Source organism: Hylobates moloch, unplaced genomic scaffold (assembly GCF_009828535.3).
Source record: "Hylobates moloch isolate HMO894 unplaced genomic scaffold, HMol_V3 SCAFFOLD_23, whole genome shotgun sequence".
In the NCBI taxonomy this organism is placed as follows: domain Eukaryota; kingdom Metazoa; phylum Chordata; class Mammalia; order Primates; family Hylobatidae; genus Hylobates; species Hylobates moloch.
Genome location: NW_026652298.1, coordinates 25935176 through 25961726, shown reverse-complemented (window position 1 = coordinate 25961726; position 26551 = coordinate 25935176).

Below are 26551 nucleotides of genomic sequence, written 5' to 3'. Positions count from 1 at the left end.
TATTTTCAGTCTTGAAATAGCAACTTCCATTTTCATTATTCTTGCTTTTTAAGCAGAAGTTTCTCCACCCCTATTTTACAAGCCCACCTATAAAAAAGTCAGCTTAGAGGGGCTTGATTTGCCCTTTTAGACTGATTATCTAATCGTCCTGCTCATTTCTCTCCTCTCAGGCTTCTGGGGATATAGTACTTTAAAGTCTGTTATTGGCACAGCTATTTATTTGGAACCAGGGACATTTTATTCTTTTCCAACTTGTACAAACCTGGACTTGGCTTCCATCACAGCCAGACCTAGAAATTATAATGCATTACCAGGTAAGTATTCATTTCCTGGTATTATTCTAAAAGACTTCTGGGGCTCAAGAGATTTTGAGTAGTGAATTTGAGGAAGACACCCTGTAGGTTGCAGTAAAACCTGTGTAGGTAATATTTAAGGGTTTTTTTTTTTTAAAGCCGTTATATTCTTTTAGAGGTTCAATTATTTACCATGCTAGCTTCAGGTGGAGAGTAATTTGAATATCACCCTCTGTGAGGGAAGGGTGGAGGAGGAGAAGGCAGCCATTTGCAAATCACACAAGCCAGCCTTGGCTTTGGTGAATGCCACGAAGATGCAGAAACGTAGGCTTGCATTATATTCCCTGTTATAATTTATTGATTGTTTCCAAAAATGTACACAGGTAATACATCCCTATTGTTAGAGGTGATATGCAGAATTCAAAGCCAGATTGGCAGGGGGTCTAAGCCTTAGGCTGGAGTTGGAATCTGGAGACCACTGGGAAGCCAAGATATTAACCTTTTTTTTGCTAGACCATGGGGATGCCTGGAGTAAGGGGTTGAGCCTAGGGAAGGACTTAGAATAATCAGAATAGTGGGGGACAGTCTTTACCAGCTGGCGTGAAAATACTTTAGTATTCTGACAATGACTAGAGCCCCAAGGTTGCCTAACTGCAGGCTATCAGCTGTATTAGCACCCTTTCAATAGTAAGAGTATAATGATGAAGCTTACCAGGCACATCTCTAAGTACTTTACATGAGGAACTCATCTAATTGCCCCAGTAATTTTCTCAGTTTACAGATGAGGAAACTGAGGCACGGAGAGGTTAATTAGCTTGCAGAGCTAACAACTGCTGAAGGAGAGAATTGAATCCAAGTAGGCTGGACTTAGAAACTTCATTCTCAGTACCACAAACTAAGCTAAGCTAAGTCTGTTACTCTGTACTTTTTGTTATTGCTTTGGGATTGTGGGTTATTTTTTGCATTTTACTTACTATCGAATCATTGCGCTTCTTCCATGACAGTACACATAGATCTGACTTATTCCTCTAAATGAACACATCAGTTATCTCAAATATTTATCCTGTTTTATTAACGCTTATTGCTTTTAATTTATTCTAAATATTTGTTGAGAATGTCTCCAGTTTTCTTCTCTGTCCCTATCTCCGTCTCTCTCTGTCCGTGTCTCCGTCTCTCTCTGTTCCCATCCCTGTCTCTCTCTCTCTGTCTCTGAGTCTGCCTCTGCTCCCTCTTGCTTTTCCTTTCCTTTTCTCTCCTTGGACGGGGACACCATAAACAATGCTACAATACGTATACATGTCCTTGTACAAATAAACCTCTGTATAGCTTTTATTTATCCTATACATGCTTCAGAAAAGGGAATTGCTGGCTTAATGATAAGAATCTTTTGAATTTTAATACATATTGCATTAATTGTGTTGCAAAATAAATTTGCAGTTTCAGCCATTTGTTGCTGTGGTGGCCATTTCTCCACATCTGTCAGGTTCCAACCCAAGCTGAGATCGAGGGGAGTTGGTGGACAGGTGGTGGGTAGTTGAAAGACCACTCGAGTTGGAGGGAGCTTTAGGCAGGTGAGAGATGGCTTAATTATGCGACCCCCTCTCACAGTGTTAGTGATGTATTTACACACCTCACGAACAAAAGTGGCTCGGAGACAGGTGATGAGCCCACCCATAACATGGCTCCGTAGCTGTGATTATGTAATGCACGGGATTGTGAGCCTGCCCGCTAATCACACTGAGTCATACTGTGCTGCACGTTTACCTCGGCCTCCTCTTGACTGCAGCACAGTCATTTCCCTTGCAACATCCTCACCAGCACTGGAGGTTATGAATTTTTTTAAACATTTTGCCACTCTACTGGGAGAAAAATGGTGCCATATAGGTGCCTTAATTTCCATTTTCCCACTGATCAGTGTTTTCATGGCTTCCCATTAATGTATTACTGGGTCATATATTTTCTCCAATTTTAAGCTGGGTTATCTTCTTCCTTCAGTTTGTAGGAACCCTTTAGTTATTGGGAATATTAACAGTTTGAGCACCATATGTACTGCAGATGTTCCATCCCAGTCTGTCATCGTCTTTTGTTTTTCTTTGGTCTTTGTTCAAACAGATCTCTTTTATTTATTTATTTATTTATTTATTTATTTATTTATTTATTTATTTATTGTTGAGACCGAGTTTCACTCTTGTTACAGAGGCTAGAGTGCAATGGTGTGATCTTGGCTCACTGCAACCTCCGCCTCCCTGGTTCAAGTGATTTTTCCTGCCTCAGCCTCCTGAGTAGCTGGGATTACAGGCATCCGCCACCACACACAGTTAATTTTGTATTTTTAATGGAGATGGGTTTCTCCATGTGGGTCAGGCTGGTCTCGAACTCCCGGCCTCAGGTGGTCCACCCGTCTCAGCCTTCCAAAGTGCTGGGATAACAGGCGTGAGCCACCACACCCGGCCAGTCAAATAGATCTTAAAATACATTGTAATCAGTTTTCTTTTCTTTTTTCTTTTTCTTTTCTTTTCTTTTCCTTTCTTTTCTTTTCTCTTCTTTTCTTTTCTTTCTTTCTTTCTCTTCCTTCCTTCTTTCCTCTTTTCTTTCTTTTCCTTCTTTATTTTCTTCTTTCCTTTTCTTTCTCTTCCTTCCTAACTTCTTTTTTTCTTTCTTTCTTTTTTTTTTTTTTTTTTTTGAGACAGGGTGTCACTCTTGTCAGCCAGGCTGGAGTGTAGTGGCATGATCTTGGCTCACTGCAGCCTTGACCTCCCAGGCTCAGGTGATCCTCTCACCTCAGCCTCCCAGGTAGCTGGGACTATAGGTGTGCACCACCACACCTAGCTAATTTTTGTATTTTTAGTAGAGAAGGGGTTTCACCATTTTGGCCAGGCTGGTCTCAAACTCCTGGACTCAAGTTATCAGCCTGTCTCAGCCTCCCAAAATCACAGGTGTGAGCCACCACACCCAACCTGTTTGTAACCAGTTTGTGAACCATTTATTTCATAGCTTCTGGACTTTCTGTCTAGGTTAGGAAGGTCTTGCCCCATCCTGGTCCTTTAACATCTGTTCAACCAAAGACCATATAAAAACAACTCTTTATGTATAGAGCCTCTTATTTTCTTTCCTGTTTCTTGTATACATTTACATATTTAATCTCTTCAGAATTGATTTTTGTATCTGATGTACAGATCCATGGTTTCCTCCCAATGGGGAGCCAAATAGACCAATTCTGTTGACTAAATAAACCATAGCCTTCCCCATGGGTGGAGATGCTACTGTTGGCTCTGAGTACAGAATAATAGGACTGAGTTCATTCTAAGGAAGTCAGAGTCAAACCATGACAAAGACCTCCTGACTCACTCCTCACTCCCCTCCTTGACCACATGGGTCTCTTGGAAAAACACTTTTCACAGCCACCTCCTACTCTTAAAAAAAAAAAAAAATAGGCAGTGTCCAAACTGAGAACTAAAGAAAAGGAGGCAGCATCAGCTCAACAAAAGGATGCGTTACTCCATCCCCCGAAATACACACAATTTGGTCCAGATCATGAAGGCTGGGCCCTTGAGCTGGCCTCTGCTAAGGAGAAAGCCCGAAAATCAAATCACAGCCTGGATCACACACCAACCTGGTGAAGGGCAGCAGATCCCCGCAGAGCTTGATTTATGCAGTCAGTTCCTGCCTGCTGTTTGAAATATGCATTGACAGCTAAAAACTCACGCACAAATAAGCTGGCAGCGTCTGCTGCTTTACGTGGGAACTAATATAAGCAAAAACTTTGGTGCCTTACTTCTAGACACGTCTCAGCATGCAGATATGTGTATAAAAGTTGAGCCGAAGGCTAAAAGTGCTTGGTATTTGCCAACTGAACTGGAAAGCTGGAAAACTAGTCTCGCCACTTCTTTTCTTTTCCTCTTTTTTTTCTTGCCTTCCCTTTTCTCCTTCCTTTCTTCCTCCCTCCATCCTTTCCTTCTTTTCTTCCCCCTTTTCTTCCTCCCTCCCTTTTTCCCATCCTCTGTCTGCTTCCTTTTCTCCCTCTCTGTCTCTCTCCATTTGTGAGATGATACCAAGATGATCCCACAGAGGGACTCATCTCCAAGGCAGAACATCCGCATCCTGGCCTGTGTTTGATCAACGCTTGAAGTGGCTGTAAATACTCTCACTTCTCATTTAAATTTGTATCGATCTCCCAAATGGGAAACAGGCAACCAAAATAAATTATATAAATAGAGTTAATCAGGATGGAGCCAGTGCACAAGAGGAATCTGGTGCTGGCACGACAGATTTTGCTGATGTGGAAAAGCTGCCAGATGAAATACGTATGCTTTGGAGGGAGGAAAATAAACAAAAGCCGGTCCCCGAGAAGTCAGAATTACTGAGAAGTGAACCAGGGTCTCCTTGAGCAGAATTGCTCTATGGCTGGCAAGACCCAGAGGTGGGAACACACGGTTCATTAACGGCTGCCTCCTTCTTGGAAATAGGCTGCAGAAATCCTGTATGGGTAAAGGAAGATCTGCTTGTAATAGGTATAGGGGCTCTTTTCAAATCAACCAATTTCAAGCTAAATAATGCATGACTCAAGGAAAAAAAAAACAGTAGGAAGCTCAAGTGGTATTAGTCTTTTTGATTTGTGCCTTGTAGCAGACACCTTCTTTGTTTTGTTTTTGTGGGTTTTTTTTCTTTTTTTTTTTTTTTTCTTGAGATGGAATCTTGCTCTTGTTGCCCAGGTGGGAGTGCAATGGCACGACCTCAGCTCACTGCAACTGCCTCAGGGTTCAAGCCTCCCAGTTCTCCTCCCCCAGCCTCCCAAGTAGCTGAGATTACAGGCGTTTGCCACGATGCCCAACTAATTTTTTGTATTTTTCATAGGCGGGGGGTTTCACTATGTTGGCCAGGCTATTCTCGAACTCCTGACCTCAGATGATCCACCTGCCTTGGCCTCCCAAAGTGCTGGGATTACAGGTGAGAGCCACTGCACCTGGCCCACCTGTAGCTTTTGTCTGATTTCTTCTGATTGTGACTTAAGGAACCATGAGAAGGGAGGTGGACGTGTGATACAGGTTGAGCCCACTTCCATTCCCCACCTCCCAGAAATTGGTTCAGGGATGGATTAAATCTAGTCCATGTAGATGTTTCGTTTTGGCAACACTGTTTTTGTTTGTTTGCTAAGGTGATTTAGTAAGCGATTGGGATATTTTACATAAAATCATGGATTTCTGGCTTCTCTTTAAAAATCAGATGATTAGGTAGCTCTGAGCTGAGCCTCCCTGTGGCAACAGTGAGCTGGAATTGAACAGCAGCTCTTTCCTCCAGAAGGATGTGAGCTTTACAGTTTGCCACATTCCCCTCCCAGCTCTTACTGTTCTCTTTCTTCATTCCTACATATATTTGAGTTTCTAACCTGGTCTGAGATAGCAGTTTTCTAATTTCATTGCACACCATATAATAATGATGAAGACCCCAGACACTGTTTGACCCAGAAAAAAAAAAATATATATATATATATAGAGAGAGAGAGGGAGAGTCTCAAAAAATTATATATATATATATAGAGAGAGAGTCTCAAAAAAATTATACATACATACATATATATATATAGTTTTTTTTTTGATACGGAGTTGCTCTGTCACCCAGGCTGGAGTGCAATGGCGCAATCTCGGCTTACAACCTCTGCCTCACAGGTTCAAGCGATTCTCCTTCCTCAGCCTCCCCAGGTAGCTGAGACTACGGGTGTGTGCCACCGCACCTGGCTAATTTTTGTATTTTTAGTAGAGGCAGGTTTCGCCATGTTGGCCAGGCTGGTCTCAAACTCCTGACCTCAGGTGATCCGCCTGCCTTGGCCTGCCAAAGTGCTGGGATTACAGGCATGAGCTACCTCCCCTGGCCCAGAATAGTTCTTTATAAATGGGGAAAGTAGGGTTCTGATAAGGGAAGTTGCCTAAAGTCATACAGCAATTTGGTAGAATATATTGGAAAAGAACCCGGTGTATATTTATATTAACTTTTAGGATCTGACAACACTTCTTCCATTTCCTGCCAGGGAAGGGCTAGTTCCCAAGGATGCCTGCAAAGATGATATTCTACGATGTAACCCATTAAAGGTGATAATGTTGGGGATTGCAGGTCCTGTAGGTGATAGATATTTTTAGACAGCAGGACTGAGTGTTCTCTCTCAAATTGCTTTTCACAAGTGGTTGCCAACTTCTCTTATGACCCAGGTTGAAGACTGCCTATAAAAAAACATTTTTTGCCTGATTATTAAAAAGGATACACCAACATCCCCTAGCCTTTCTGAAGCATATGTGATTTATAAGCTTACAAATAGGGGAAGAAACTGACTTTATTTCTTCTTTGGCTTATCTATCCTACATTTTCTGAACATTCACCGTGTGCCATGTGCTATGCCAACTTTCAGAGACAGAAAGATTGGTCGCTGAAGCTCTTCACTGAGCCACAAGTTATAATGTTGACACAAAGGAGAGATGACTTCACCAAGGAGGTGTCCCCTATTGGGTAGAGGTCAAGAGTCAGCAGCTAGCATCTAAGAGCTCAGGCCCACTTTGGTAGGCCTTTAACATTTTAAAAGTTACAATGGAGTATACCATATTTAAAAAATATTTCAGATAAAATTTCAGATTTCCAGCTTCTCCTGAAAAGTAGTGGATATGAAAACAATGAACCCACATCCCTTCATGGCAACAATTAGATATTGCTGGGTGGTATAGCTGCCCCTCATAGAGGGGCAGTTTTTCCCACTCCTCACCACTCCCTATCGCTTTACTCATGGCTCTGATCGTAAAGTGATGCAACCTGCCTCTCTCCTCTGGGGCTCTGAATCTGATCTAGCGTTTCAAATAATACAAGATGGTCATAGGGAGGAGGTGGAGGAAAATGTGTGGGCAGAGGCATCGAGGTGGGAACTGTGGAATATATTCAGAGAACTGCAAGTAGCTTCATGTGGCAGGCAGATGCTTACAAAGTGGGGCAGAAGGTAGGTGGATATAAAACTGGTCAGACTGCACAAGGAAGGTCCTGTGAATCAGGAAGAGAACTTTGTCCTGAATCTTGGGGGCAAGGGGGAGCCTTGGGATTCTTAGCAGGGGACTGTTGTGATGACATTTGTGTTTTTCTCTTTTTTTGAGACGGAGTCTCACTCTGTTGCCCAGGCTGGAGTGCAGCCGCGCAATCTCCACCAACTGCAACCTCTACCTCCCTGGTTCAAACGATTCTCCTGCCTCAACCTCCCGAGTAGCTGGGACTACAGGCACACGCTATCATACCCGGCTGATTTTTATATTTTTAGTAGAGACAGGATTTCACTATGTTGGCTAGGCTGGTCTCAAACTCCTGGCCTCAAATGATCCACCCGGCTCAGCCTCCCAACGTGCTTGGATTACAGGTGTGAGCCACTGACATTTATGTTTTGAAAAGACCAGTGTGCAACCATGGAGAAAATAAAACTGGCAGAGGCAGTGAAGGAGGCTGGGAGACCACTAGAACAGCTGTGTTGTACAGGTCCAAGATACAGATGAGGGATCCAGTAATCTTTAATTTATACTCAGTGTAGGTACTTGGCAAATGTTTGTTAATGATTTGGGGATGAGGGATAAAGTCTCAAGGGTCCCTTAAACCTTAAGTCAACCAAGAGTCACCCAAATGGCCCCCTAGATTTCCTGTGGCCAAAGTTAGGCATATGGTCATAGGGAGGGCCAAACTGAGTACTTTCTGTAAAATGCTTTTTGACAAAGTACATAGGAATTTAGACTTTCTTAGTAGTAATTACATTATAATGCCCCAGGTGCCCCCAGGGTGTACTCAGAGAATTAATGGGCCTCCCAGTCTCATTTACTTCTTAGGATCCCAGGGTCTCCTGCCATAAATGAGCATTCCTAGTGCACTGAATGAGGTCCTGGAGGACTAGAAGAGTGATTACTTCTCTCAAAGGTGAGCTGGAGGTGAATATCTGCCCCTGGAGTATGTCTTTGGCCCATTGATTGGGAACTACTGTGGTGACCGAGGCAGAAGACGCTTCAAATGCAAAGAACATTGTTCCAAGCAAACAAGGGAACCCAGCAATTATTTCCACTCAAAAGTTGGTAATGAATAGGCATGTTATTTATTCATTCATTAAATGTAGGCAAACAAGCAACCAAAGAGGAAGCTGTCTGGCCATACTTTTAATGAATCTGTCCCATTTCTGAGTGAAATGTTGGCTGTGCAGATGAAATGCTGAACTTGGGAGATATATTACCCACTCAGGAAGCCATCCTTCCTGCCTTAATTAAAGAAAATCAACTACTCTCGCTTGCAGTGGATGATGATGGAAATCAAACTGGGGGACTTAAATACAGACTTGCCAGGAAGGCTGTGCTGGGCTGGGCTGGATTTGATTCACAGAAGCCTGGAAACCTCATGAGTCTATCTGAAATATTATTCCTTGAGTATCCAGAAAGTCTATGGCACCAGCAGCAACCAAGACATTTCAGGGAATTGAAGTCATTACAGGACATCAAATTCTTTTTGATGAAACTTTGGTGATTCATTCATTCAGATTTTTTAATTTTTTCATATGCTTACTCATTCGTCTACTCTGTAAGCAGGTATTGAGTGCCTGCTATGTGCAAGTACTATGCCATGGATATTAAATGCTAAGTAAAAATACAGATTGTCTCAGTTCTATTACTCTTAAATTATACTAGAAGAGATGTTTATTAAGTAGATAATCACACACACATATTTATATGTAATTATAAATTGTGATAACTCAGAGGGAAAAATAAAAGATGCTATGCAAACATGTAACAAGGAGCTCTGAACTAGCCTTGGAAGATTAAGGTAGATATACCTGGGGCATTGACTCTTTGGCTGGACTTCTAAGGAAGTGAGGCATTAACTGGGTGAGGAAAAGGAGGAAGGGAAGAAGGCAGCACAAGGCAGAGAGGGGAATCAGCATGTGTCAATATCCAAAAATGAAAGAGAGCCCTGCAGCCTAAGAAAATGCCCCTTGGATAGGTTTTTATCTCACTTTCATATACCAAGTAATGGGACTCTCTCGATAATTAAATCAGGAGACACCTGTGGGCTGAAAGCTGTCATGATGACATTAGCCTTGGTGTGAGTGTGTTGGTTTAGATGCTGAGTAGACTGATGAGCACTCTAACTTCATCCTATTAACCTTTTAAAAGAAGAATTGAGCTTTCCACTTGAAACCCTTTCATGCTGAAGGAGCATGATCTCTCAATCTACTGTCATTTCAGCACCTACTGCCAGGTAGGCTGCCTCTACCTTGACTGTATCCACAAGGAAACTGAGGCACAGTGAGTTAAGTGACCCACCCAAGTCACACAGCTTACAAGCAGCAGGGCCAGGTTTTAATCACGTAATCAGTCTCCAGAGTCCATACCCTCATTTTTGCTACATTCATGGAGGGAATAGGCACGGGAGTGCGCTCGTCTCTGCAAACTGAGCTGTGTGACCTGGGGTGAGTCACTTAGTCTCATTGTGACTCAGTTTCCTTATCTAGAAATTGGGTGTGATAATAGGCCTACTTAGATCAGAGGACTATAACAAGGAACAGACATATGGAAGGCTCTTGGAACATTGTCTTAGAGGAGGGGTAACATACGTGCTTACTATTGTGAGTACTTAAGGAATGCCTCTCATTCCCATTTCAGGGGAAGGGGAAAGAGAGAGTTTGTGTGTTTGACACGAAGGTAGGTGGATGGATGGATGTGTGTGTGTGTGTGTGTGTGTGCACTCTATGTTAGGCAAAACTGACAGATAAACACTCATGAGACAGAAATGTAAAAGCTGTATAACTCAAGTCATTGCCTTTGGTCGTGTCTAATGCAGGGGTCTGTGAGAAACAGTTTTGTAAACTGTTTTGTAAACAGTGTGGCTGGAGCCCAGAAGACTCATATTACTGTTACAGTACTGACAGGTGTATAAGCCTTCTGTGCAGTAACAGACCCAAAATCTGAGACAGCAGGGTTTGCAGCAGAGAAAGTGTTTAATGATCACAGGGCAACCAGGCAAGGAGAAAGGGACCCTCCAATTCACTTCCCTGAGGAGTTCTGGGCTGGAGCTTTTAAGGAGACCATGAGGCAAGGGGCTGAAAAATTGGAGTTGTTGATTAGTGGGGGTAGAAGGGATGAAACTATCAAGATATGGAAACTGCATTCTTTGGTGAGTTAGCTTCTTGTGAAGTCCTTCAGAGCAGCTGATGTCAGTAGTTTCACTGGTGTGTAGGAGCTGAAAGAATATCTCAAATGAAAAACATAACATTTCACAAGGAATGATTTGTTATTTGTAGAGCAGATAAGGGGAGCTATTAGGTTAGCGCAAAAGTAATCATGGTTTTCGCCATTACTTTATTTTATTTTATTTTTTTGAGACGGAGTCTTTGTTGCCCAGGCTGGAGTGCAGTGGCTCAATCTTAGCTCACTGCAACCTCCACCTTCCGGGCTCAGGTGATTCTCTTGCCTCAGCCTCCCGAGTAACTGGGACTACAGGTGCATGCCACAATGCCTGGCTAATTTTTGTATTTTTAGTAGAGATGGGGCTTTGCTATATTGGCCAGGCTGGTCTTGAACTCCTGACTTCAAGTGGTCCACCTGCCTCAGCCTCCCAAAGTGCTGAGATTACAGGCATGAGCCACTGCACCTGGCCTCACCATTACTTATAATGGCAAAACTGAGATTACTTTTGCACCAACCAAATATAATCTTGTCACAGGGTCTATGTGATTCTGAGGCAATAGGCACCAAACAGCTGTGAGGAAGCAGATCCGAGAGCAAGCTCCCTAATGATTAATGCTGAATGTGCTGTAAGCTCCCTCCTTTCTTCGCTAATTAATTGTATAAACTTTAGAAGGGCAGTTTCAATGTTTCAGTAGGATTCTGCTGGTGGCATCTGGGCAGCAGCTTGGGACTGTGTCTTCAGTAAGAATGAGTGTTCCTGAAAGATGATGATCCTTAACTCTTCATCTCTTCAGCAGCCCCACTCACTTTTCAGGCTTAGTGAATCCTGGTGTGCTGAGTTCCAAATTGAGTATAGACTTCTTCCCACTGCCATGCTTATGCCCAAGCTTTCTTTCTGCTCAGAAAACCCCCTTTTTCTCCTGCTTCCTCTCTCATCCACAGACATCAGGCAACCTATTCAACTTCCAAGACTTGGTTTATGCATCATGCCCTTAAAGAGTATCTCCTGGACTCTTATTTCACCCCCATCCTCATAAAGTCAGCCATTTCCTTCTTTATTCCTGACTGAAATGTATGCACAGCTCTGTGTTGCCACCTGTAATGCTGTATTGTCTTATTAAATATATAAGTCTGTCTCCCCAATTTATTTATTTATTTTGCCTTTTGAGACCAAGTTTTGCTCTTGTCACCCAGGCTGGAGTGCACTGGTGTGATCTCGGCTCACTGCAACCTCTGCCTCCCGGATTCAAGTGATTCTTCTGCCTCAGCCTCCCAAATAGCTGGGATTACAGGTGCCCATCACCAGGCCCACCTAATTTTTAGGAAAACCCTACATAGCAGAGCCCTGTGTGTCTCTTGGATGCTCACCATCTAGCACAGTGCTCAACATGCAGTTGGTACTTAATAAATGTTCATTAAACTAATGAACAAATGAAAAAAATGTGCAAGTCTGTTTTGCCATCCCTTGAATAGGAAAGAAATAAACTACTAAAAATAATTGTTTGGAAATAAGATGCGTAGTTTCTTCAAAAGTTTGTTTATGGAATGCAATTCTGATACAGGCAACCAACCTATTGGATGGATCTTGAGAGAATTACACTGAGTGAAAAAAGCCAATCTCAAAAGGTCACGTACTATACATTTCCATTCATAGAACATTACTGAAATGGCAACATTATGGATTTGGGGAATAGTTTAGTGGTTGCCAGGGATTAGGGAGCAGCACGGAGGTAGCAGTGGATATAAAAGTAGCAGGAAAGATCCTTGCAGTGACACTGTTCCATACCTTGACTGTGATGATCAGTGACTCTACACATGGCAAAACTGGTGAGATCTGACTGAGGTTAGATTCTATCAACATCAGTTTACACATTGCGATATTGTACTATAGGTATGCAAGATGTTACCATTGTGAGAAACTGAGTGAAGGGCATATGACATAGCTCTGTATTATTTTTTACAACTGCATGTGAAGCTACAATTATCTCAAAATAGAAATTGCACACATACACACACACACACACACACACACACACACACACACACACACACACAGTGAGATCCTACTACACACCCACCCAAATGCTAAAATTAAAAAGACTGACATCATCAAGTGCTGGCAAGGATATGGAGCAAGTAGAATGTTTATGTACTGTTACTGGGAATATACATTGGTACAAACCCTTTGGAAAAATGCTGGGCAGCTTCTACCAAGGCTAAAACTGTACATGTCTTATGATCCATTTCCACTCGAAGGAACACAACCCAACAGAAAAACATGTGATTACCAAAAGGCATGTATTAGATTTTCTATGGCAATGCATTTCATAATAGCTCCAAACTTAAAGGTGCCAAATGCCCATCAGCTGTGGAATGGGTAAATCAGTTGTGGCATATTTCCATGTCTTGGTCAGTTTCGCATGCCATACCAAAACCAAAATATCATAGGCTGGGTGATCTATCTTTTTTGTTTGTTTGTTTTGGGGTCTCTCTCTGTTGCCCAGGCTGGAATGCATTGGTGCAATCTTGGCTCACTGCAGCTTCAACCTCCCAGGTGCAAGCAATTCTCTTGCCTCGGGCCCCCCGGAATAGCTGGGATTACAGGCACATGCCACCATGCCTGGCTAATTTTTGTATTTTTAGTAATGACAGGTTTTCACCATGTTTGCCAGGCTGGTCTTGAACTCCTGACCTCAAGTTATAGTCCTGCCTCAGCCTCCCCAAATGGTGGGATTACAGGCGTGAATCTCTGTGCCCAGCCTGGGTGGTTTCAGTAACAAACATTTATTTCTCACAGTTCTGAAGGCTGGAAAGTCCAAAATCAAGGTGCCAGCTAATTTGTTGCCTGGTGAGGGCCCTCTTCCTGGTTTGCTGGTTTGCAGACAGTTGTCTTCTCTTGTGTCCACATGGCCTTTATTTGGTGCATATACAAGCAGAGAGAGAGAAAAAGAGATTGATCTCATGTCTCTTCCTCATTTCATAAGGGCATTAATCCCATCATAAGAGCCTCACCCTCAGGGCTTCTTCAAATCCAAATTGCCTCTCAAAGGCACCATTTCCAAATACTATCACATTGCTAATTAGGAATTCAGTCAATGAGTTTTGGGGGAAAACAAACATTCAGCCCATGGCACCCGTGATGGAATACCGTATAGCAATGAGAATGAACAAGCTGAAAGTACATGCATCAGTACAGATGGAGTTCAGAATTCTAATGTCAAATGGAAGAATATAGTCACAAAAGAATATACCCTGTATAATCCCAAAAGCAAAACTAGTGTGTGCTGTTAGAAGTCAGGACAGTGGTTATATTTGGAGGATAATGATTGGAAAGTGGCGGGTACAGGATTTCTGGGGTTATATTATTGTGTTTCTTGATTGAGGTTTGGGTTTCGCAGGTGATTTCGAATTTGTAAAAATGTATCTAACTGTTTAATTAGGATTTCCGCACTTTTGAGTGTATAGATTATTATATTTCAATTAAAAAAATAAAAGGAAAACAATTCCATTCATTTTGCTCCTTAGTCAGCATTTATTAGGTGCCTTCTCAGTTCTAGACACTAACCTATGCTCTGGGGAGACCCATAAAGATAAAGGAGACCTGTCCTGGGAGACCCACAGTCTATGGGGAAATCACTTACTTTATTTTTCTTTCTCCTTCTCTTGTAAAGAGTTCTAAGTAGTAGTAGATAAGATCAGGAGACACTTTGCTGTTAGTGGTGGTTGTGATTTTAATTAGTTATTGAACTAAAAGAACTTGCATAAGAGGTACTTTTCCTTGTCTTTACAGCAGGGCAGCAGAGATTTCTTTTTTATAAAATACTTATTGAACTCCAAACCTTGAGCCACAGCATTCCTCAGATGAATCCTTTTAAGACCTCCTCAAACTAATGTTCAATGAAGAGAAGAAAAAATAGTCAAATGTAATTGCTGTAAAAGAAGAAAAGAAACCTTATTAGGAAACGTATCACTGCCGTCAGTAATTCAAAAACGAAAATGTTCAAGTGAGAAAAATATTTGCATTGCTTCACACAGAAATAGCTGAGAGAAAATTCTCCATCAGTGTTTGCGGATCTCGGACCTGAGTGAATGGACCCCCCAGGACAGATTACCTCCATCCATTTAAATGAAGGACAGTTCATGGCTTTTGCCACGATTCGGTAAAAACGGTGTTTTTTTATTTTTATTTTTTTGGTCATTCCATCTATAGTAATCCTGTAATTTGCAAAACACAGAAGGCATTAAAGCATGGATAATATCACCTTCCCATGCCAAAAATGGAAAAGAGAATTAATGAGATCAATAAAGCTACTCTCACAGGAAAAATAGAAACACAGATGGGAAATGGTAGCTGAGTTGCAAGCCTTCGAGCTTGGGGGACTGTTTGCAGCCGTATCTGAAAGCCAGGTCTGCTCCATGGAAGCTGTTAGCCGACCTCACCTCCACACCTCCAGCAGAGCCCCACATTGACCGTGCTCAGAGTTCTGGCCAGAATGGGAAATCAATCAGTGGGTCAGCGGGTATTGATGGAGCACCACCATATGCTTGGCACCAGGCGAGCATCAAGGTGACGCAAAGAATTGTGAAATATTGCCAATTTATCAAAGAGCTTATGGTCTACTTTGAAAGAAGTTCAGATGCCCTCGCCGTTCTCAAACCACCACTTAAGCAAACTTGAGGTATGGGGCTAGACATCTGACCAGTACTTAAAAGTGGTATTAAAGTTGTCCCAGCCTCCCAGTGAATTGAACACACAGGATAGGGAGATAGGAGTTACAGTCATGGAGAAAGGAAATACATGTATCCTAATACATGCATTAGGTCCCTAAACCACCATTAGAAAGACAAACATAATTACACCCAGTGTTCAGATGGAAACACTGAGGATCCCAAGGTAATACCCAGTTTTCCCAGCATCCTACAGCAGGTAGTGAAGCCAGATTGGATTGTACTTAATTCATATCCTGTACTTTCTCACCCCAGCAGTGTTTCTTACACAAGAAGTGTTGCCGCTCACAAGAGGCAAACCTATGAGGGAAACTGATTGGACATTTTATGTTGTGTAGGCATGTGTTTATGTTAATATTCCTAAGAAAAAGATCCATAACTTGTATAGAAAAGCCTTAGTTTCACAGATGTTATTGCTTTCAGGTGAGGCTAAAGTATTTGAATTTAAAATAACGGAATTTTTGGCCGGGCGCAGTGGCTTACGCCTGTAATCCCAGCACTTTGGGAGGCCAAGGTAGGTAGATCACCTGAGGTCAGGAGTTCGAGACCAGCCTGGCCAACATGGTGAAGGCTTGTCTCTACTAAAAATATAAAAATCAGCTGGGCATGGTGGTGGGCACCTGTAATCCTAGCTACTTAGGAGGCTGAGGCAGGAGAATCGGTTGAACCCAGGAAGCAGAAGTTTCAGTGAGCTGAGATCACGCCATTGCACTCCAGCCTGGGTGACAAGAGTGAAACTCCATCTCAATAAATAAATAAAATGGAACTTTTAATTGCAAATATATGGAACCAACCTAAGTGCCCATCAGCTAACAAGTGGATAAAGAAAATATGGTATATACACAGCAGAGAATACTACTCAGCCATAAAAAAGAATGAAATAATATCATTTGCAGCAACTCGGATGGAGCTGGAGGACATTTTTCTAAGTGAAGTAACTCACGAATGGAAAACTAAATATAGTATGTTCTCACTTATAAGTGGGAACTAAGCTGTGTGGACTCAAAGGCATAAGAATAATATAATGGACTTTGGGGACTCAAGGGGGGAAGGTAAGGTGGGGGAGTGAGGGATAAAAGACCACATATTTGGTACAGGGTACCCTGCTCTGGTGATGGGTGCGCTAAAATCTCAGAAATCACCACTAAAGAACTTATCAATGGAACCACAATCCATCTGTCCCCCCAAAACTATTGAAATTTAAAATAATTTTTAATGCAGCTTTTTAGAGAGTACTATTAAGTGAATATGCAGGTGAAAAGTGTTTACAGAAAAAAAATATATAAACCACTGAAGTCGGGACAGTTTTGCACCACAGAAAGCAACTCTGCCTATCATAGAGATACTTGAGAATGTCATGTGGAAGCCTAGACAGGTGAGGAAATTGGAGGATTGGTCATTCCTGCCTGCGGCAGAGGGGGATGCTGGATTGCGAAAAGGTAGAGTTAGAGGATGTCCGTGGTGTAGAGTTGGAAGAACACCAGAAGAGGGGAGGTGCCACATCCAGAGGGTCTGGTTAGTACCTATATCAAAAAACAAAAGCTGGCCAGGCGTGGTTGATCATGCCTGTAATCCCAGCACTTTGGGAGGCTGAGGCAGGTGGATCACCTGAGGTCAGGAGTTTGAGACCAGCCTGACCAACATGGCGAAACCCTGTGTCTACTAAAAATACAAAATTAGCCAGGCGTGGTGGCGCATGCCTGTAGTCCCAGCTACTCAGGGGACTGAGGCATGAGAATCACTGGAACCTGGGAGCAGAGGTTGCTTTGAGCTGAAGATGTGCCACTGCACTCCAGCCTGGGTAACGACTCCATTTCAAAACAAAACACACACGCACATACACACTACACACACACACGCGCGTGCTCAAGATTTTCGCTGCCAAGTTGAGGAGACAAATAAATACACATGATTTTTGAGAACTTAAAGCCAAGGAACATTAGAGTGTCACTGGACAAGGAGTGAGCAGGAACACCTGGACCATTCGCTGGGGACAGTCTAGTGGCTGCTCTTCTTGATGAGCCTGGCAGCTGATTTAAAGGGCAAGGGCAGGGGAGATGCAGCCAGGCAGCAGCAGGTGCGTGCGGGCTTCCCAAGGCAGATTCTAATTTCTCCCTGGGCAGAGCGATGGCTCCTGGTGTGTCTCTGCCTCTTAGGATTTCATACTTTGAAGTCACAGGGAAAGGAGGGGACAGGAAAAGTGAAAGGAGAGAAAAGGGAAGGTCAGAAGAAGAAAAGAATGGTGGGAAGGAAGGGAAAAGGGGGAATAGAGAAGGAAAAGGGGAAGTATGGAGGGGTAAGAGAAGGAAGGAGAAAGGAAGAAAGGAAAGGAAAGAATAGAGCTGGGAGGTGAGAAAGGAGAGAGGAAAGAAGGAAAGGAGAGAAAAAAGAAAGGAGGGGAGGAAGGGGATAGAGAGAGGAGGAGAAAAGAAGGGAGGGTAGGAGGATTTAGCCTGGGCAGGTCTGCCTCACCTCTTCAATATTCGCTTTCGATCTACTTTCTCCCTTCTCTTCCCCATCACCACCTCTGAGATTAGCTTCTTATTGGCACTTCCATGTTTCCTTCCCACTAATTTTCTTTTTGATATTTTAATTTATTGCATTTTCATTGGGACCTCTTTCCCTTTAAGGCATTGTAATTAATGGCCCAGTCTGATTTCCTCTGAGACAACATTCTTAATTGCCATAATTCTCACTTATGTCTTTTAGGCATCCCTGTTGGTGTTGATTCATTTGCATTTGCATTCTCAAACTCTTCAATTATAAATACTCCGTCAACACAGGGCGACGGTTTTCCTTCCAACCGCCACAATGATGCGTGGTGTGTGGAGGCTTCAGGGGTTCTGTCTACCTTTTAAAGTCTCATTTATAATTCAAAAGCCTCTCAGTCTTGACGCGTATAGGGATTTTTATGAACTTCTGCAAAGAGGTTTGGTTGCTTTTTTTTTTTTTTTGGAAAGTAAATACTGTTTTTTAATAACCTTTTTCAGGGGTGAGTTTAAAGTCACTTTTGTTTTCCTTTAAAAATATTTTTTAAACAGTGTTAACAGAATATGACCTGGGCAGTCAACACAGAGGTGCCCAGGGTGACCCAGAGGTAATAGTGAGGCTCCCTTCTTTACCCAAGAAACTAACACTGGTGTAATGCTATTGATGAGCACAGCCTTCCCCCAACCCTAACTCTGGAAACCACTGATTGGTATAATTTTGGCATTTCGCTGTAACTTTGACATTTTGAGAATGTTATATAAAGAGTGCCTTTGTACTTTTGGTTGTAGTTTTTGGATGTGCCTGTTTTCCCTGTTATGACTACTTATTTTCAAGCATCTTTAAGCCAACTTTTACATTATATATCATATCATTATATTTTACTTTTTTATATTGTTTTATTAATCACAAACCATGTTACTCTCCTTCCTTTAAAGGAATCTGCAAAATAGTTGGGGGACGTGAGACCAAGAAAGACTAAAAAGCAAGAAGGCAATCCTTGAAATCTCTAAAAAGGGTTTCCAATCCTTGCAGCCTTTGCTCTTCAGTATTTCAAAGACACAGAAAAGAGGTTTGATCATAGCAGGAGTAAACTCAGCAGTTTCCACCATAAACTGTGTGGCCACAGGTGATTTATTTCACCTCTCTTAGCCTCACTTGCCTTATTTATAAAATGGGAATGATAATAGCGACTTCATAGGGTTGATTAAGAGGATTAAGTCAGTAAGAATAGGTAACAGTGCCTGGCACACATGCACCGTCTATGTATTTGCTGCTGTCACCATCCTCCTCATAATCCTCCTCCTCATCCTCATTGTCCTCCTCCCCATCTTTCTCATTCTCCTCCTTCTTCTGCTCTTCCTCCTTCCCTTCCTCCTCCTCATGCTCTTCCTCAACTCCTTTTCTTCCTCTCTGTTCTCCCCGCTTTTCTCCTCCTTTCCTGTATGATTGGAGGCTGGTGCAGCTATGTTTTTCAGTTCCTATTGGTTAAATTCCCAAATTGTCAATATTAGTTTGATAAGGTTCAGCTACAAATAACTGAAAACCCTAAATGGCCATGGCTTGGACTCTCAAAGGCTTACTTTCCCATGAAAAGCAGTTCAGAGGTATGTTGCCCAGAGCTGATATTGTAGTTTCTACCCCTCTTGTTGTCTCCTCTGTCATTAACTGAGCCCACAGCAACTCCATCTTCAAGACAGCTTCATGGTCAGACACAGTTGTTAAAGTTCTGGTCATCACGGTTACTTTATTGACAGCAGGAAGGAAGGAAAAAGAGAGAAAACCCTGGAAAACATAGTTCTCACCCCAGTCAGCTTCCTTTAAGAAATATTCCTTGAAAAGCCACACAACACTTCTATAAAGGTCAGAATTTAGTCAACATTGTCATACCTTACTACAATGAAGGCTGGGGATATAGACCTTTAGTTAGGTGTATTGCTTCTCTGAATAAAATCAGGGCTCTGTTACCAAGAAAGAAGGGGAGAATGGAGATTGGACAGGCAATTTACATACCTATCAAGATCTCAGGAGTCTGAATGTTGGAGTGAAACACTTTCCCCAAAACACTGGTTGTAGTTGAGACTCATGGGAAGAGGCCATGCTTTATACTTGACATAGACTATAAGATATGTTATCAATCCCATGAGAATATTTGGAATGATTGGATTCATTAGATTTTGAAGTTGAAATGGCCCAAAGCGCAATGTTTCCCCACAAGCACTGGTTGAAAATATGTACACATTTGCGTCACAGATTTCTTGCAAACTGTACTTACATGAATGAGATGGGAATGTGTTTATGTGTAAACATTGTTCAGTCTGTGATTGGGGTGGGACCCTTCCTGGAGGAAGGGCAGACGTTTCATTATTCCTAGAGTATTTGTCTAAGCTGAGAGCTAATGGTTTTGCAGCAGGAGGGAAGGAAAATATTCCGGAATGAACAGCAAATGCAAAGGCCAATGGACTAGAGATGAAACGAGCAAAACGTTCGGTAAATCTGCAAAAGGTGGATGGGAAGGTATGCAGAGTCTACGTCGTGCAGAGTCTTGTTCTACCCACTGAGAAAGTGACTTTTTGGAGTGATTCATACAGTGGTTACAGGTGCTTTAATAGGCTGTAGCTGGGGAGACATCTTTAGTAAAAGGACATTTAATTCATCTCACATTACCACAATAAAATAATATTAAAATTTTCAGTTGGGATAACTTTAAAGCTGGAGAAGAAGCAATATGTGTGTGCATGTGTGTGTGTGTGTGTGTGTGTCTGTGTGTGTGTGTGTGTGTGTGTGTTGGAGATGGGTGAAAAATGAAACATCCTACCATGTGTTTTGAGTCACTCAATCTATGATCATGGTATATAGCTCCCCATTTATTTAATGTCCTTTAATTTCAGGAATGTTTTATATTAGTAGGTCAATTTAAAAGTTTCATGTATGTTTTGTTAAATGTATTTATTATATGTTTTTTGAGGCTAAGTGAAAATTTTAATTTCATTTTCCAGTTGTTTACTGCTAGTATATAAAATCATAACTGATTTTTGTGATATTAATTGTGTATCTTGGGATCTTGCTAAAATGCTTTATTATCTGCAGTAGTTGCTTTCTAGAATCCTTAATGTTTTCTACATAAACAATCATGGCATCTGCAAACAGAAGCAGTTTTATGTCTAGCATTCAACTTTATGTCTTTTATGTCCCTTCCTTAACTTATTGAAGTGGCTATAACCTCTAGTACAATGTCAAATAAAAGTGGTAAGATGGCCTTGCCTTTTTCCTCATCTTTATTGGAAAAGTGTTCAGCCTTTCAGCATTAAGTGTGATGTTTAGCCATAGGTTTTCCATAGACATCTTTTACCAACTTGATTAAGTTCTATTATATTCCTAATTTGTGGAGAGTTTTTATTCATGAATGTGTGTTGAATTTTGATAAATGCTTTTCTGAATCTATTAAAATGATTATATGATTTTTATCCTCCTTCTGTTAATATGGTGAATTACCAACCTTACATTCCTGGGATAAGCGCTACTTGTTCATGACATATTATTATTTTTTATATATTATTGGATTTAATTTGCGAACAATTTGTTAAGCATTTTTTTATTTTGAGAAGTATTCATAAATTATATTGGTCTGTAATTCTGGTTTTTTTGTGATACCTTTAGCAAGTGTTGGTATAAGGGTTTTGCTGTCTTCATAAAACTAGTTGGAAAGTATTCTATCCTTAATTTTCATATAAAGTTTATGTAAGATTATTATTATTCTTTCCTTAAATGCTTAATAGAAGTCACTAGCAAAATATCTGGGCCTCAAGTTTTCTTTGTGAGGATGTTTTTGAAAACCAACTTAACCTCTTTATTAGATTTAGGACCATTCAGATTTTCTGTTTCATCTTGTGTCAATTTTGCTGAGTTTTATTTTTCAAAGAATGTCACCATTTCATATAGATTATTGAATGTGTTGTCAATTATTCCTAATGTTTTCTTCTTAAACTTTTAATGTCTGTAGGATCTGTAGTTACAATGTCTCCTTCATTCCTAATACTGGCATTTTGTGTTTTCTCTTTTTTGTTTCAGCAATCTGAGAGTTAATCAATTTTGTGGGTCATTTCAAAGAACCAACTTTTGCTTATATCTGTTTGCTTTTTTATTTCTTTATATCAGCTCTTATTTTTTGTATTAATTTCTTCTATTTATTTTTGCTTTAATTTGCTTATCACTTTGTAGACTCTTAAAGTTAATCATATGTTTAGAAAGTCTAAATCCATCCTACACATTTTTATCTGGACTGAAGTGTTCTTGGAAGCTGCCATCACACTGTCTGCTTTATCTTCCCTCTGCTCCTCATTCATTTCCTCATTCACCCTTTAATTCATTGCATTACTCAGGCCTCTGTTCTACCTAAATGCATCTCCTGTCACTTTCTATACCTTTTACCCTCCTTTATTTGTTCTTCATAACAGCATTACTACTTAGCATCGTATTGCGTATTTGTTTGTTACTTATTCATTGTTTTTCTTTGACACTATAATTAAATTTCAATTTGAGTAGGAAGCTTGCTCTTTTTCAACACTGTGTCTCCAAAATTAGGCACATATTATATACACAATATATGTTGAATATGTTTGAAAATATTTGTCAAATTATTAAATCAGTCCATTCAGCCCATATTTATTACCATTGATACGGCTAAAGAACATAGGCAGCTGAATCAAATGTCTTGTCTGTGGGAAAGTGGCCATTCTCTCACCATAAAGATTACACTTAATTTGTTCCTACAGTCTTCCAAGAACTGAATTCATATTATCTCATTACATGTCATAACAACTTGGCAGGATTAGAGCTATTGCTACCTTCATTTATAGCTGAGAAAACTGAACTCCCGTGGAGTCAAATGATTATCAGAGGTCACACAACCAGTAAGTTAGGAAAGCAGGATCTAACCTCTAATGCCATATCGTGAGTGCTAAACCACTAGTTTAGCATCAATACTAGTTTATGGTACCATTTTCCCCCTTTTATGGGATATTTTACACAGTACTGCTTTGGAAGACCAGTGACAATTGTTGCTATAGGGAGGGAAAGTATTGCCCCAGCTACAGCACTTCGTTCCTATGTAACACCACCTCCCCAACTTTATGAATGTGAAGCACACCTCCAGAAAATTTTATGTATCTTTGAATTTCTGTTCAGAAAATGGGGCTGTCTATAAATTTCTGGCCATAAAATGAACAATGATTAGGCAGATAAATTTGAATTCCCAGATAAATTCTAGATAAATTTATCTACATTTTAGAATTTCAGTAATAATTTTTGCCCTGCCAGATTCTTGGGTCAAGATTGGAATATATCCAATATCCCTAATAAATGTCACCAAGTCTAATCCCCCAGAACCAAATGGATCTGGTCACGACTTGGACTAAGCATTCGGGTGGAGAAGGTTAGCTAGGGTACTCAGAATGAGAAGACAAGGGAAGGGAGTTCAGAGAAAGGACAAAGAGGCTGATTGACATCCAATAAGCCACCTAGCCCTGCCATTTTTACCTTCTAAGTATTTCTCAAGTCTATTATCTCCTCTTCATCTCTGTGTGTAATGATAGCCCCTTACAATTTCTACACCAAGCCCAATGTCATCCTTCTAAAATGCAAAGCTGACCACACTACCGTTTTGATCAGAAAGCTTCAGTGGCTTCCAACTGCCCTTAGGACGGGGTGCAAACTCCTTGGCATTGTTACAGGAAAGGGGCCCTGATCCAGACTCTAAGAGAAGGCTCTTGGATCTTGTAAAAGAAATAATTCAGGGAGAGTCCATAGAGCAAAGCAAAAGCAAGTTTATTAGGAAAGTAAAGGAATAAGAGGATGGCTACTCCATAGAGCAGCCCCCGAGGGCTACTGGTTGCCCATTTTTATGGTTATTTCTTGATGATATGCTAACCAAGGGGTGGATTATTCATGTCTCCCCTTTTAGACCATATAGGGTGACTTCCTGACATTGCAGTGCCATTTGTAAACTGTCGTGGAGCTGCTGGGAGTGTAGCAGTGAGGATGACCAGAGGCCTCATCACCATCTTGGTTGATGGTCTCATCACCATCTTGGTCTTGGTAGGTTTTGGCTGGCTGCTTTACTGAGACCTGTTTTATCGACAAGATCTTTATGACCTGTATTTTTTTTTTTTTCCACACCAGATAATTTTTGTTTTTATAGAATTGGGGTTTTGAATTGTCTTAATTGACCAGGCTGGCTTGAATTGATCAACACGCCAGGCGTGAGCCACCACGCCCGGCCATGACCTGTATCTTGTGCTGATCTCCTACCTCATTCTGTGACTTAGAATGCCTAACCATCGGGAAAGCAGCCCAGTAGGGCTCAGCCTCATTTTACTCAGCCCCTATTCAAGATAGAGTTGCTCTGGTTCAAACACCTCTAACACACTCAGCCACCTAGCCCTGCCATTTTTGCCTTCTAATATTTCTCAAATCTATCCTCTCCATCTCTGTGTGTGATAGCCCCCCACAATTTCCACACCTAGCCCAAAGGCATTCTTCTAAAATACAAAGCTGACCACACTACCCTTTTAGTCAAAAAGCTTCAGTGGCTTCCTGTTGCCCTTAGGACAAGGTATAAACTCCTTGACGTAGTGTAAAATCCCTTCTGTGTCTTAACTTCTGCCTCGCTTTACAGCCTTATCTTGACTGTGCGTGCAATTTTTCACCATTTATGAACCCCAGGCTATCTTTATTCACGCGAACACTTCTGCTTGCAATGTTCTTTACTCCTTATCATTGGGGATATCTCCTATTCATCTTAAAGATTGTTTGGGACCACTTTTCCAGCTACATAGAAAAAACAGTGATTTTTTGTCAGAGGCATTTGAACCAGAGTGACTCCATCTTGAATGAGGGCTAGGAAAATGAGGCTGGGAATTGCCAGGCTGCATTTCCAGGAACTTAGGTATTCCTAGCCTCTGGATGTTTACGGTTAAGGGAGCAGATTGAGAACCTTTGCTAAACAGACCCAGACTCAGGAATGCCGTGATACCCTGATATCTTGAAAACAGAAATGTTACCGGAAAGGGGTCCCCAATTCAGACCCGAAGAGAGGGTTCCTGGATCTTGCCCAAGAAGGAATTCAGGGCAAGTCCCTAGAGCAAATTTGAAAGCAAGTTTATGAAGAAAGTAAAGGAATAAGAGAATGGCTACTCCATAGAGCAGCCCCCGAAGGCTGCTGGTTGCCCATTTTTATGGTTATTTCTTGATGATATGCTAAACAAGGGGTGGATTATTCATGCCTCCCCTTTCTAGACTATATGGGAAAACTTCCTGATGTTGCCATGGCATTTGTAAACTGTCGTGGCGCTGGTGGAGTGTAGCAGTGAGGATGCGCAGAGGTCACTCTCGTTGCTATCTTAGTTTTGGTGGGTTTTGGCTGGCTTCTTTACTGCAATCTGTTTTGTCAGCAAGGTGTTTATGACCTGTATCTTGTGCCAACCTCCTGTCTCATTCTGTGACTTAGAATGCCTTAACCATCTGGGAATGCAGCTCAGTAGGTCTCCGCCTTATTTTATGCAGCCTGTATTCAAGATGGAGTCGCTCTGGTTCAAATGCCTCCAACAGAAGCCTTCCTAATTTTGCTTTAGAGATAATAATATTGATTCTTGCAATATATAGTAATTAAGAAAATTAACCCTTTATCACAAACCCTTGTAGTAGAGCACATCTCCCTGCAATTTTGTTGTTGTTATCCCATGTATAAGCAAGCGTTGTACCTAGGGTGGCCACGTCTCTCCTCTTACTTTCAGGAACGCCCTCCTCTGTTGATGGAGTAGCTATTCTTTCACTCTTTTACTTTCTTAATAAACTTACTTTCACTTTGTACTGTGGGCTTGCCCCAAATTCTTTCTTGCGCGAGATTCAAGAACCCTCTCTTGGGGTCTGGATTAGGACCTGTTTCCAGTAATGTTTTTACCAAATCTATGTCCTTTCCTCCTGAGCACTCAATCTGACTGTATTTTCCGGCCTTATACTTAGATATGGCCGTGTAAGACTTCCGGTCAGTGGCAAGCAAGAGGAAGCATTGAGTGCCACTTCTAATCCTAGCCCTTTAAACTTCCGAGTGGCTGTCTTTTCTCTTCCTTCTGTTGACGAAGAGTCAAACTGTAAAATATTTGAAAGGATTTATTCTCAGTCACATATGAGAGACCAATGGCCCGGGCACAGCCCTCAGGTGATCCCAAGAACACCTGCCCAAGGTGGTCAGGCCACAACTTGGTTTTGTACCTTTTAGGGATACATAAGGCATTAATCAATACATGTGAGATATACATTGGTTCAGTCCAGAAAGGGGGGACAACTGGAAATGCTGGGGGTAATGAGGTAGGAATTGGTGCTTCCAAATGATAGGTAGATTAAAAGACTTTCTGATTGGCAATTGGTTGAAAATGTTATTATCAATAGACAGGAATGTGTGAGCTGGGCACCGTGACTCAAGCCTGTAATCCCAGCACTTTGGGAGACCAAGGTGGGCAGGTCACTTGAGGTCAGGGGTCTGAAACCAGCCTGGCCAACATGGTGAAACCCTGTCTCTACTAAAAATACAAAACTTATCTGGGTGTGGTGGCACATGCCTGCAGTCCCAGCTACTCAGGAGCCTGAGGTGGGAGAATCCCTTGAACCCAGGAGGTGGAGGTTGCAGTGAGCTGAGATTGTGCCAGTGCTCTCCAGCCCGGATGACAGAGTGAGACTCTGTCTCAAACTAAGGAAGGAAAGAAGAAAGGGAAGGAGGGAGGGAGGAAGAAGGAAAGGAAGGGAAGGAAGGAAGGAAGGAAGGAAGGAAGGAAGGAAGGAAGGAAGGAAGGAAGGAAGGAA